Source organism: Phocoena phocoena, chromosome 18 (genome assembly GCF_963924675.1).
Source record: "Phocoena phocoena chromosome 18, mPhoPho1.1, whole genome shotgun sequence".
Lineage (NCBI taxonomy): Eukaryota > Metazoa > Chordata > Mammalia > Artiodactyla > Phocoenidae > Phocoena > Phocoena phocoena.
In genome coordinates, this window is record NC_089236.1 from 42,307,039 (window position 1) to 42,321,903 (window position 14,865).

Genomic DNA, 14,865 nt, shown 5'->3' on the forward strand with positions numbered 1-14,865 from the left:
TTCCAATTTCATTGATTTCTGCTATTTTTTATTATTATTCCTTTTCTTCTGCTTACTTTGGATTTAATTTTCTCTTTATTTTCTAGTTTCCTAAAGTGGTAGCTTAGATTATTGACTTAGTATTTGCTTCTTTTCTAATACACATATTCACTGCTATAAATTTCCTTCTAAGCATTGTTTTCATTGCATCTTCCAAATGTTGATATGTTGTGTTTAATTCCTTTAGTTCAAAATATTTAAAAATTTTGCTTGACATTTCTTCTTTGACTGATATGTTATTTAGAAGTGTATTGTGTAATATACAAGTATTTTAGTGTTTTCTAGCTATCTTTCTGTTATTGTTTTTTAGTTTAATTCCATTGTGGTTTGAAAGCAGACATTATATGATTTTTATTATTTTTAATTTCTTAAGATATTTTCTTTGGCCCACGATATGCTCTACTGTGTTGAATGCTCCTGGTAAATTTGATAAAAATGTGTATTCTGCTGCTATTGGATAAAGAAGTATAGAGATGTCAATTATATCCAATTGATTGATGGTATTGTTGAGTTCAACTATGTCTTTAAATATTCTTTTCCTGCTGTTTCTGTCCATTTCTGACAGAGTGGTGTTGAAGCATGCAACTATAATGGTAGATTTATGTATTTCTCCTTGAAGTGCTATCATTTATTCCTCACATACTTTGGTACATTTTTAGGCACATACATATTAAAGATTGTTATGTCTTTCTAGAGAATTAATTTCTTTATCATTATGTAAGGGTCCCCTTTATCTCTGATAACTTTCCTTACTTTGAAGTCTGCTGTATGGAATTAATAAAACTATTTCTGATTTCTTTTGATTAGTGTTACCGTGATATATGTTTCTCCATTTATTCACTTTTAATTTATGTTTAAAATATCTTTAAGCTTAAAGTAGGTTTGTATCCTTATGCTAAAAGTAGGTTTGTAGACCATATATATTGAGGCCTGTTTTTGATCAACTCTGATAATCTCTGCTTTTAATTGGTGCATTTAAACAAATAATGTTCACAGTGATAATTGATATATTTGGATTGATATCTACCATATTTTTTACTCTTTTCTGATTATTGCCCTTAGTAATTGTTTTTATTCTTACCCTCCATTTATTTTTGACTTCTGTAGTTTTAATTGAGCAATTTTATGACTCCATTTTCTTTTCTTTCTTAGGAAATCATTTATAAAAATAGATAGATAGATAGAGAGACATATATATATATGTCTATTTACAACTAATCCAAGTATACTTTCAAATAACAATATACTGCTTTTTATCTTTTTTTAAAATATTTATAGGAGTATAATTGTTTTACAATGGTGTGGTAGTTTCGGCAGTATACCAAAGTGAATCAGTTATACATATACATATATCCCCATATATTCTCCCTCTAACGTCTCCCTCCCACCCTCTCTATCCAACCCCCCTTGGTGGACACAAAGCACCAAGCTGATCTCCCTGTGCTATGTGGCTGCTTCCCACTAGCTATCTACTTTACATTTGGTAGTGTATATGTGTCCATGCCACTCTCTCACCTCGTCCCAAGTTACCCTTTCCCTTCGACATCCTCATGTCCATTTTCTACATCTGCATATTTATTCATGTCCTACACTAGGTTCTTCAGAACCATTTTTTATTTTAGATTCCATATATATGTGTTACCGTGCGGTGTTTGTTTTTCTCTTTCTGACTTACTTCACTCTGTGTAACAGTCTCTAGGTCCATCCACCTCACTACAAATAACTAAATTTCATTTCTTTTTATGGCTGAGTAATACTCCATTGTATATATGCGCCACATATATATATATTTTTTTGTGGTACATGGGGCTCTCACTGTTGTGGCCTCTCCCACTGTGGAGCAACAGGCTCTGGACACGCAGGCTCAGTGGCCATGGCTTATGGGCGCAGCCACTCCGTGGCACGTGAGATCTTCCTGGACCGGGGCACGAACCTGAGTCCCCTGCATCAGCAGGCGGACTCTCAACCACTGCACCACCAGGGAAGCCTGCCACACCTTCTTTATGCACTTGTGTGTCGATGGACACTTAGGTTGTTTCCATTACCTGGCTATTGTAAATAGGGTTGCAATCAACATTGGGGTGCATGTGTCTTTTTGAATTATGGTTTTCTCAGGGTATATGTCCAGTAGTGGGATTGCTGGGTCGTATGGTACTTCTATTATTAAATTTTAAGGAACCTCCACACAGTTCTCCATAGTGGCTGTATCAATCTATATTCCCACAAACACTGCAAGAGGATTCCCTTTTCTCCACAGCCTCTCCAGCATTTACTGTTTGTAAATTTTTTGATGATGGCCATTCTGACTAGTGTGAGGTGATAAATCATTGTGGTTTTGATTTGCTTTTCTCTAATGATTAGTGATGTTGAGCACCCTTTCATGTGTTTGTTGGCAATCTGTATATCTTCTTTGGAGAAATGTCTATTTAGGCCTTCTGCCCATTTTTGGATTGGGTTGTTTGTTTTTTTGATATTGAGCTGAATTAGCTGCTTCTATATCTTGGAGATTAATCCTTTATCAGTTGCTTCATTTGAAAATATTTTATCCCATTCTGAGTGTTGTCTTTTTGTCTTGTTTATGGTTTACTTTGCTGGGCAGAAGCTTTGAAGCTTCATTAGGTACCATTTGTTTATTTTGTTTTTATTTCCATTCCTCTAGAAGGTCAGTCATAAAGGATCATGCTGTTATTCATGTAGTAGAGCATTCTGCCTAGGTTTTTCTCTAAGAGTGTGATAGTGTCTGGCCTTACATTTAGGTCTTTAATCCATTTTGAGTTTATTTTTGTGTGTGGTGTAAGGGAGTGTTCTAATTTCATTCTTTTACAAGTAGCTGCCCAGTTTTCACAACACGACTTGTTGAACAGGCTGTCTTTTCTCCATTGTGGAGCCTTCCTTCCTTTATTAAAGCTAAGGTGACCATATGTGTGTTGGTTTATCTCTGGGCTTTCTATCCTGTTCCATTGATCTATATTTTTGTTTTTGTGCCAGTACCATACTCTATTGATTATTCTAGCTTTGTAGTATAGTCTTAAGTCAGGGAGCCTGATTCCTCCAGAGCCATTTTTCTTCTTCAAGATTACTTTGACTATTCGGGGACTTTTGTGTTTCCATACAAATTGTGGAATTTTTTGTTCTACTTTTGTGAAAATTGCCATTGGTAATTTGATAGGGATTCCACTGAATCTGTAGATTGCTCTGTGTAGTATAGCCATTTTCACAATATTGGTTCTTTCAATCCAAGAACATGGTACGTCTCTCCATCTATTTGTATCATCTTTAATTTTTTTCATCAGTGTCATACGGGTCTTTTATCTCCTTAGGTAGGTTTATTTCTAGGTATTTTATTATTTTTGTTTCAATGGTAAATGGGAGTGTTTCCGTAATTTCTATTTCAGATTTCTCACTATTAGTGTATAGGAATGAACGAGATTTCTGTGCATTAATTTGGTATCCTGCTACTTTACCAAATTCATTGATTAGCTCTAGTAGTTTTCTGGTAGCATCTTTAGGATTCTATATGTATTGCATCCTGTAATCTACAAACAGTGAGAGTTTTACTTCTTCTTTTCTGATCTGGATTCCTTTTATTTCTTTTTCTTCTCTGATTGCTGTGGTGAAAACTTCCAAAACTATGTTGAATTATAGTGGTGATAGTTGACAACCTTGTCTTTTTCCTGGTCTTAGAAGAAATTGTTTCAGGTTTTCAACATTGAGAATGATGTTGGCTGTGGGTTTGTAATATATGGACTGTATTATGTTGAGGTAGGTTCCCTCTATGCCTACTTTATGGGTAGTTATTTTATCATAAATGGGTGTTGAATTTTGTCAAAGTTTTTTCTGTACCTAGTGATAATATCATACTGTTTTTCTCCTTCAGTTTGTTAATATGTATATCACATTGCTTGTTTTGGGTGTATTGAAGTATCCTTGCATTCCTGGGGTGAACCCCACTTGAACATGGTGTGTGATCCTTTTAATGTGTTGTTGGATTCTGTTTGCTAGGATTTTGTTGAGGATTTTTGCATCTAAGTTCATCAGTGGTATTGGCCTGTAGTTTTCTTTTTTTCTGATATTTTTGTCAGATTTTGGTATAGGGTGATGGTGGCCTCATAGAATTAGATAGGGAGTATTCTTCCCTCTGCTATAGTTTGGAAGAGTTTGAGGAGGATAAGTATTAGCTCTTCTCTAAATATTTGATAGAATTCACCAGTGAAGCCATCTGGTCCTTGGCTGTGGTTTGTTGGAAGAATTTTTATCAGAGTTTCAATTTTAGTGCTTATGATGGGTGTGTTATATTTTCTATTTCTTCCTGGTTCAGTCTCAGAAGGCTGTGTTTTTCTAATAATCTGTCCATTTATTCCAGGTTGTCCATCTTATTGGCATATAGTTGCTTATAGCAATCCCTCATGATTCCTTGTATTTCTACAGAGTCAGTTGTTACTTCTCCGTTTTCATTTTTAATTCTACTGATTTGAGTCTGCTCCCTTTTACTCTTGATGAGTTTGGGTAATGGTTTATCACTTTTGATTATCTTCTCAAAGAACCGGCTTTAAATTTTATTGATCTTTGCTCTTGTTTCCTTCAATTTTTTCATTTATTTCTGATCTGATCTGTATGATATCTTCCCTTCTGCTAACTTTGAGTGTTATTTTTTTTTTATTATTCTTTCTCTAATTGCTTTAGCTGTAAGGTTAGGTTGTTTATTTGAGATTTTTCTTCTTTTTTGAAGTAGGATTGTACTGCTCTAAACATCCCTCTTAGAACTGTTTTTGCTGCATCCCATAGGTTTTGGGTCATCATGTTTTCATTGTCATTTGTTTCTAGGTAGTTATTGATTTCTTCAGTGATCTCTTGTTTATTTATTAGTGTATTGTTTAGCCTCCATGTGTTTGTATTTTTTACAGTTTTTTTTTCCTGTAATTAATATCTAGCCTCATAGCATTGTGGTTGCAAAAGATACTTGATAAGATTTCAATTTTCTTATATTTACCAAAGCTTGTTTTGTGTCCCAAGATATGATCTATCCTGGACAATGTTCCATGAGAACTTTAGAAGAAAACGTATTCTGTATTTTTTGGATAGAATGTCTATAAATATCAATTAAGTTCATCTTGTTTAATGTGTCATTTAAAGCTTGTGTTTCCTTATATATTTTCATTTTGGATGATCTGTCCATTGGTGAAAGTGGAATGTTAAAGTCCCCTACTGGGATTGTGTTACTGTCGATTTCCCCTTTTGTGGTTGTTAGCATGTGCCATATGTATTGAGTTGCTCCTGTTTCAGGTGCATAAATATTTACAATGATTTTATCTTCTTCTTAGATTGATTCCTTGATTATTATGTGTCCTTCTTTTTGTCTTGTCATAGTCTTTATTTTAAAGTCTATTTTGTCTGATATGAGAATTGAAACTCCAGCTTTCTTTTGATTTCCACTTGCATGGAATTTCTTTTTCCATGTCCTCACTTTCAGACTGTATGTGTCCCCAGGTCTGAAGTAGATCTCATGTAGAAAGCATATATATGGGTCTTGTTTATATATCCATTAAGCCAGTCTGTCTTTTGGTTAAAACATTTAATCCATTTATATTTAAGGTAGTTATTGATATGTATGTTCCTATCACAATATTCTTAATTGTTTTGAGTTTGTTATTGTAGGTTTTTTCCTTCTCTTGTGTTTCCTGCCTAGAGAAGTTCCTTTAGCATTTATTATAAAGCTGGTTTTGTGGTGCTGAATTCTGTTAGCTTTTGCTTGTCTGTAAAGGTTTTAACTTTTCCATTGAATCTGAATGAGATCCTAGCTGGAAAGATTAGTCTTGTTTATAATTTTTCCCTTTCATCATATTTAATATGTCCTGCCACACCGTTCTGCCTTGAAGATGTTCTGCTGAAAGATCAGCTGTTAACCTTATGGGGATTCCCTTGTATGTTCTTTGTTGTTTTTCCCTTGCTGCTTTTAATATTTTTTCTTTGTATTTAATTTTTCATAGTTTGATTAATATGTGCCTTGGAGTGTTTCTCCTTGGATTTATCCTGTATGGGACTCTCTGTACTTCCTCTACTTGATTGCCAATTTCCTTTCCCATATTAGGGAGGTTTTCAACTATAACCTCTTCAAATATTTCCTCAGACCCTTTCTTTCTTTCTTCTTCTTATGGAGCCCCTATAATTTGAAGGTTGCTGTGTTTAATATTGTCCCAAAGGTCTCTGAGACTGTCTTCAATTCATTTCCTTCTTTTTTCTTTATTCTGCTCTGCAGTAATTATTTCCACTATTTTATCCTCCAGGTCATTTATCCATTTGTCTGCCTCAGTTATTCTGTTACTGATTCCTTCTAGGGAATTTTAAATTTCAGTTATTGTTTTGTTCATCATTGTTTGTTTGCTCTTTAGTTCTTCTAGGTCCTTGTTAAAGTTTCTTGTATTTTCTCGATTCTATTTCCATGATTTAGATTATCTTTACTATCATTACTCTGAAATCTTTTTCAGGTAGACTGCCTATTGCCTCTTCATTTCCTTGTTCTGGTGGGTTTTTACCTTGCTCCTTCATCTGCTGTGTATTTCTTTGTCTTCTCATTTTGTTTAACTTACTGTGTTTGGGGTCTCCTATTTCACAGGTTGCAGGTTCATAGTTCCCATTGTTTTTGGTGTCTACCCCTAGTGAATGAGTTTGTTTCAGTGGCTTGTGTAGGCATCCTGGTGGAGGTGACTGGTGTCTGTGTTCTGGTGGGTGGAGCTGGATCTTGTCTTTCTGGTCAGCAGGGCTCTGTCTGGTGGTGTGTTTCGGGGTGTCTCTGAACTTAGTATCATGTTATTCAGCCTTTCTGATAATGGGTGGTGTTGTATTCCTGTCTTGCTAGTTGTTTGGCCTGGGGCATCCAGCACTGGAGCTTGCTGGTCCTTTGGTGGACCTGGGTTTTAGCGTTGAGATTGAACGCTCTGGCATAGCTCTCACCAACTGATATTACATGGTGCTGTGTGGTCTGCCTTGGTCCAGTATCCTGACCTCAGCTCTCCTGCCTCAGAGGCTCTGGCCTGACACCAGGTGGGAGCACCCAAACCCTGTCAGCTACATGGCTCAAAAGAAAAGAGAGGGAAAAAAAAGAAAAAAATTTAAAAATAAAATAAATTATTAAAATAAAAAAGAGGAGTTCAACCAAAGCAGTAAACAAATCCCCCAATGATTACAAGCACTAAAAACTAAGATAAACATAAAAGTCAAAAACTAATCATTTGCAGACAGCAAACCCTAAGTCTACAGTTGCTCCCAAAGTCCACCACCTCAATTTTGGGATGATTCTTTGTCTATTCAGGTGTTCCACAGATGCAGGGCTTATGAAGTTGATCATGGGGATTTAATCTGTTGCTCTTAAGACTGCATGGAGAAATTTCCTTTTCTCTTCTTTGTTTACACAGCTCCTGGGGTTCAGCTTTTGTTTTGGCCCCACCTCTGCATGTAGTTCATCCTCAGGCAACTGTTCCCACCCAGACAGGATGGGTTTAAAGCAGCAGCTGATTAGAGGGCTCTTGCTCACTCATGCCATGGGGACAGTGGGGTACAGTAGTCACAATTGGAATGCAGGGAAAGTCTGCAGCAGCAGAGAGCAGCATGTTTTTCCAACAGCCTGAGACATGCTTAGTGTTGTCCTGGGGAGGTTGTCCCTAGATCACAGGACCCTGGCAGTGGCGGCTGGCACAAGCTCCCAGGAGGTGGTGTGGACAGTGACCTGTGCTTGCACACAGGATTCTTGGTGGCAGTAGCAGCAGCATTAGTGTTTCATGCCCATCTCTGTGGTCTCAGCTGATAACCGTGGCTCATGCCTGTCTCTGGATCTCACATAGGCAGTGCTCTGCCTTCTTTGGGCACATAGGGATGGAATCCCCTCTCCTCACTCACACTGAAACAATGATCTCTTGCCTATTCCACAGACCCAAACATTTTCCCGAACACCCTTCTAGCTAGCTGTGGTGCACTAGTCCCCTCAGACTGTCTTCATGCAGCCAACCCCAGTCCTCTCACTGAAGTCTGACCTATGAAGCCTGAACCTCAGCTCCCAGCCCCCACCCACCATGGCAGGTGAGCAGACAAGCCTCTCAGGCTGGTGAATGCTGGTTGGCACCAATCCTTTGTGCGGGAATCTCTCCATTTTGCCCTCTGCACCCCTTTTGTTGTGTTCTTTTCTGTGGCTCTGCAGCGACCCCTCACCCACCCACCGTCTTCACCAGTGATGGGACCTCCTAGTGTGTACAAACATTTCCTCCTTCACAGCTCCCTCCCAGATGTTCCGGTCCCATCCCTATTCTTTTGTCTCTGTTTTTTCCTTTTTCTTTTGCCCTACCCAGATATGTGGGGACTTTTATCCTTTTGGGAAGTCTGAGGTCTTCTGTCAGCATTCAGTAGGTGTTCCGTAGGAGGTGTTCCACATGTAGATGTATTTTTTATGTATCTGTGGGGAGGAAGGTGATCTCTAGGTCTTACTCCTCCATCATCTTGAAGGTCCCCTCTCTCTCCTATTTTTAACAATGGAAATTTTCATCTCAGCATAACTAAGGTTATATCTGTGTATTTCCAAAATATTTGAATGTGGCAAAGTGAAAAATCAATTGCTACAGTAGAACAATAAGTCTAGATTTCTGTGGTATAAACAGTCTTACTGTAACATCTAGAAATCTAAACATTTAGAAAAAATATTTTCCTCTGTATATTGATTGGTAAAAATGAGGACATTTATAATGCTATGATAACCATTTTACCTGAAAATAAAATTATTGTATACTAATTACATCTCCAGTTTAATATATCACTTGATTGGCATGATATGAATGCTACTGGTCTTCTACTAGAATACTATTGTTATGTATCTTTAGCTTTTATAAAAATGAGTTAGCCCAATTACCTATTTTCAAGTTATAAGATTATTGTGACATTTATCCATATGTATTAAATAAATAAAGCTCACATAATCCTCTAATTTTAGTACCCAAGATATGGTCATTACCAGTGTTGTGACACAAGGTTAACCACCTATATATCAAATCAAATATTTATTTAAAAAATGATGTGTTTGTTAATATTTTCCTTTTAATGGAATGCAGTGATGTTGCTCCTTCACTCTTTATTTTGATAAAAATAGTAAGTGGTAGATTTTAGCATTCTAGTATCACTAGGGTACAAGCACTGAGCAAGGTAAGATGTTTCTTGCAGAAACTTGACCTGTATATCCTGGTGTTTGGGAAGCCAATTAAGAGAACAGTTGGAACTAATAATGATTTCTGAGTCAGGATAAATGTATGTAATACGAGTAAATTAAACTTCCAGGATGCAGCAGGGCAAAGATAATGAGTTTCCTGTATGTTATGAGAGCACAGCAATTATTAAATTTAATAGAATGAAATACAATGTGTTTTATTCAAGAGAGTTACCTATTATGGAGTGAGGCTTCTACACATGCATAGACCAAAGACAAAGTGATAATATATCATACAGAGAGTGCATCTCATTTTCAATGTTACATAATCTCATAGGTCACTAGGTGTCTGAAGCAATCACACAAAACAAAGAGTCAGATGGCACCAAAATCAGATTATCATAAAATCAGTAATTAGGATTCTTTGATTGCTTGTCACTTCTACCATACATCAATCTGGAGGAGATAAAAATAGAACAGAAAGACCTAGATGAGGGAGGAGCAAGGACATTGAGGGTACGTCATCTCTTTCTCCACTGCAGGTTTTCTAATCTGGTTCAAGCATAAGCCAAAGCAGAAACACTATAAATTGGGTGATGAAAAATTTCTTATTTAGGTTAGAATGGTCACTTTAATAAGTAACTTATTAAAATATGAGACAGAGCTCATACTTGAAAGTGATGGAAAGTCTATGGAATTTATTCAAGATATTATTCATGGCTAAGGAAGAGACATGAAAGATTGTGAGTTCAAAGGACACAGAGGAAGGGAAAAAATGGGTGATTTATTATTTATTCCCTAAGGAATTTATCTCTTTAAGTAGGTTAGTTACATATAAATGCAGATTTACTACTTCTAAATATGAAGATATAGTGCATGGTAGATACAGAAAGAAACTATGATAATTATTAATATTTTGGTATTTTGAAAATATACTAATGGGCATGATTTTTTCCTATCTCAGTGTAATGGAATATAGGACTAGAGAACTGAACATTTTATAAGAAAATACAGTATAAAAAAATCAGAACACATTTATTTTATCTGTTAGAATAAAAATAGTTATACTGTTGATTCCTGCAAATCTATTTGGGCTAGAAAACATAAATATTTTATTGTAAAATATAAATTAAAATTATTTTAGACTGGATTTCTCCAAATATAGTGAATTTTTAATACACAATTTTTGATTACCTATAATAGAAGAGAAATTCAGTGAAAAAATGGTGGTGTCTATTAGCCGATATTCCATTTGTAAAATTCTGGAAATACAAAGAAGAATGAAAAATGAGCCATGATAGGAAACAATGCTGAAAAATCAAGCAAAAACATTCTTACATTGTGCTGTAATTTCTATTTACCCTTCATGTATTTTTAAATATTAATTTTAGACAATTTGATCCAAATGTGAGCTGTAAAAATAATTTAAAAACTAGTGTACTGAACAAGTGGGTTAATTAGGTCCAATGTAAGGAATTAGTGCACCAGAATGGAGGTCAATAGCCTTTTCCAGTATCAAAGGGAGGGAGAAATCCTAAGGAAATTAGGTGAAGAATAGTCAAATTTTCCTTATTCTCAAGTCACTCACTGAACTCTATGAAACCAAAATAAAGTCTTTATTCCTGTGTTTTGCCTGAGTTAAGCAAAGTAATGATAATTATAATAATGAACAGGTAATAGGATTCAGGTTTCACCCTTTATTTAGCTATTATAACTTAATGCTGATTATCTTGACATTTGTTAAATTATAGCAATTAATATTTAGAAAAATATGTCACTGTTAACTTTTAAGCAAAAACAATTTTTAAAAGGTAAATTTTGCATTGTCCAAAACAAAATTTCACCAGTATTATACAATAGGCAGATCTCTCAAGATAGAAACTGGGAGATTAAAAATTATTTTGAGAGAAATAAAAATGAAATAGCAATATACCAATGGTTATGAAATGCAGCAAAAGCAGTTTTAAGAGGGAAGTTTATATGATAAATACCTACACTAAGAATAAAATAAGACTTCAAATAAATAACCTAAAGTTACACTTTTAGGAATTAGAAAGAAAAAAAAACCACTAAATCCAAAGGTAGCAGAAGGAAGTAAATAATAAAAGTCAGAGCAGAAATAAATAAAATAGAGAATAGAAAAGCAACAGAAAAAATAAATGAAACTAAAAGCTGTTTAAGGTAAAAGTGACAAACCTTTAGCTACACTTACTAAGAGAAAATGGGAGAAGATTCAAATTAAAAATCAGAAGTGAAAGAAGTCATAACATATGTAACAGAAATAAAGAATCAGAAGAGACTACAGTGAATGATATAAGCCAAAAAATTGGATAACCTAGATGAGTTGATAAGACCTAGAAACATAAAATGTAACAAGAAAAAGAAAGTCTGAACAGACCTATAGTTAGTCTGGATATTGAATCAATAATACAAATCCTCCCAACAAGTAAAAGTCCAAGAACAGATTGTTTCACTATTGAATTTTACCAAATATTTAAAGAATTAACACCAATCCATTTCAAACCCTTCCAAGCAATTGAAGTGTAGAAAACACTATGAGGCTAGCATTATCCTGACACCAAATCCAGGTAAAGACACAATAGGAAAAGAAAACTGCAGGCCAACATCCATAATGAATGTAGATATAAATATCCTCAACAAAATACCAACAAATTGCATTCAACATCACATCTGTGACCAAGTACAATTTATCCCTAGGGTGCAAGAATTGTTCAACATATGAAAATTGATCAATGTTATAAGTCACAGTATTGGAATAAAGGTTAAAATTTAATTGATAGTCTCAATAGGTGCAAAAGAAGCATTTGACAAAATTCAAAGCCCTTATGATAAAAAGAACTCAACAAATATGCAATTTAGGGAAAGTATTTGACCATAATAAAGGTCATGCGCAGCTAACATTATACTCACTGTTAAAAAATTGCAAGTTTTTCTTCTGATATCAAAGACAAGGCAAGTTTTCCCAATCTCACTCTTCTGTTCAACATAATAGTAGATGTCCTAGCCAGAGCAATTAGGCAAGAAAAAGAAATAAAAATTAACTAAATCAGAAAGGAAGAAGTAAAATTATCTCTTTTCAGATCTTATATATAGAAAACCCTAAAGACTAAAAAAATTGTCAGAGGTAATAAAAATAAATTAATTCAGTAAAGTTGCGGGATACAAAATCATCTTTAAAAAATTACTTTTCTAAATACTAACAATAAATTATCTGAAAAGGAAATTAAGACCATCCCATTTACAATAGCACCACAAATAATAAAATATTTAGGAGTAAACTTAACTAGATGTGAAAGACTTGTACACTAAAATCTATGATACTTTGTTGAAAGAAGTTAAACAGGACATGAGCAAGTAGAAAGGCACTGATATTGATAGATTAGAACTGCTAATATTGTTAAAAGTCCATACTACTTAAAGCAATGTACACAGTTAATGCAATCCTTACCATAACCCCAGTGGCATTGTTATAGAAACAGAAAATCAATTCTAAAATTCATACTGAACCACAGAAGACCCAAAAAGCCAATCAATCTTGAGAAAGGAGAACAAACCTAGAAACATCACCCTTCCTGATTAAGAAATATATTTCAATAGTATGGTACTATTATAAAGACATACATATACAAATGAAACAAAATAGAAGGCCCAGAAATAAATCCACACATGTATGTCAATTAATCTTTTATGAGAATGCCAACAATATACAACAGGGGAAGGATAGTCTCTTCAACAAAATGGTATTGGGAAAACTGGATATCCACAAAGAAAAGAATGAAATTGGAGCTTTATCTAACACCTTACATAAAAATCAACACAAATGGATTAAAACTTAAAAGTAGGGATTCCCTGGTGACGCAGTGGTTGAAAGTCTGTCTGCCGATGCAGGGGACACAGGTTCATGCCCCGGTCTGGGAAGATCCCACATGCCACGAAGTGGCTGGGCCTGTGAGCCATGGTCACTGAGCCTGCATGTCCAGAGCCTGTGCTCTGCAACGGGAGAGGCCACAACAGTGAGAGGCCCGTGTACCGCAAATAAACAAAAACAAATTTAAAAGTACAACCCAAGACTATAAAATTGCCAAAGAAAACATTTTAAAAAAAGCTTCATGGCATTAGTTTTGGCAATAATTTTATGGATATAACACCAACAGTACAGGAAACTAAAGCAAACATGGACAAGTAGGATTACATCAAACTACAAAGCCTTTGCTTAATCAACAGAGTGAAAAGAATGGGGGAGAATATTTGCAAACTATATATGTGATAAGGAGTTATTTTCAAAATATATAAGGAACTCCTACAACTCAATAGCAACAAACAAACCAAAAAACAAATAAACAACAAAAAAAAATGAATAATCCAATTTCAAATGTGCTTTAAAGACTTGAATATACATACAAATGGCCAACAGATATATGAAAAGTTGGTCAATATCAGTAAAACATCAGCACAATACAAATCAACACTACAATGAAATACCTCACTCAGTTCCGGCTTTTGACTATTAAAAAAAAAAGACCAGTGTTTGTGAGGATATGGAGAAATCAGAACCCTTGTTCACTCTTGCTGGGAATGCAAAATAGTGCAGCCACTATGGAAAATGGTATGGGAATTCTTCAAAAAATTAAAAGTAGAACAACCTTATGATCTAACAATCCCAATTCTGGGTATTTACAAGGATTGAAACCATGATCTCAAAGAGATCCCATTATCATTGCTCTCCCATGTTTATTGCAGCACTCTTCACAGTAGTCAAACAGCTTATCCATCAACAGATAAATGGATGAAGAGAATGTGGCATACACTTAAAATTCAGCTTTAAAGAAAAAGAAAATTCTGCAATATGCAATTAAGTGAATAAATCTGAAGGACATTATGTTAAATGAAATAAGCATTGAATGACAAATATTGCATCATTTTACTTAGTGGTTGTCAGGAGCTGGATGGAAGGAGAAATGTTGAGTTGTCAATCAAAGAGCTTGAAGTTTCATTTAAGCAATAAAAATGTTTTATAGATCTGTTGAACTACTTGTCCAAAAACTTGTTGAGAGTAGATTTCATGTTGTGTTCTACTACAATAAAATAAAATTTATAAAATTTTAATATTACTTAATTTAGAATTGGATATAATGTGAATAACACTTCATTAAATTGTCTCATCAAGAAAGTTATTGTGTCCCCACCCTTACCACCCTTCAGAAATTCTTTAAGAAAAAGCAAAAGTTAACAAAAAATCAAATAAAAACAAAAATAGAGTAGAAAACCAAAAAAAAAAAAGAAAACTTTTTTTTTTTTTTTTGGTTGATAACCTCCTAGAGCAGCGATCCCCAAACATTTTGGCACCAGGGACAAGTTTCATGAAAGAAAATTTTTCCACGGATGGTCGGGGGATGGTTCAGGCAGTAAAGTGAGTGATGGTTCAGGTGAAAATGCGAGCAATGGGGAACGGCAGATGAAGCTTCGCTCACTTGCCCACTGCTCACCTCCTGCTGTGTGGCCTGGTTCCTAACAGGACGCAGACCAGTACTGCTCAATGGCTTGGGGGTTGGGAATCCCTGTTCTAGAGGAAGAAACAAATTGAGAGTCTCTTCAAGTTCTCTGCAGATCAAAATAGTTTT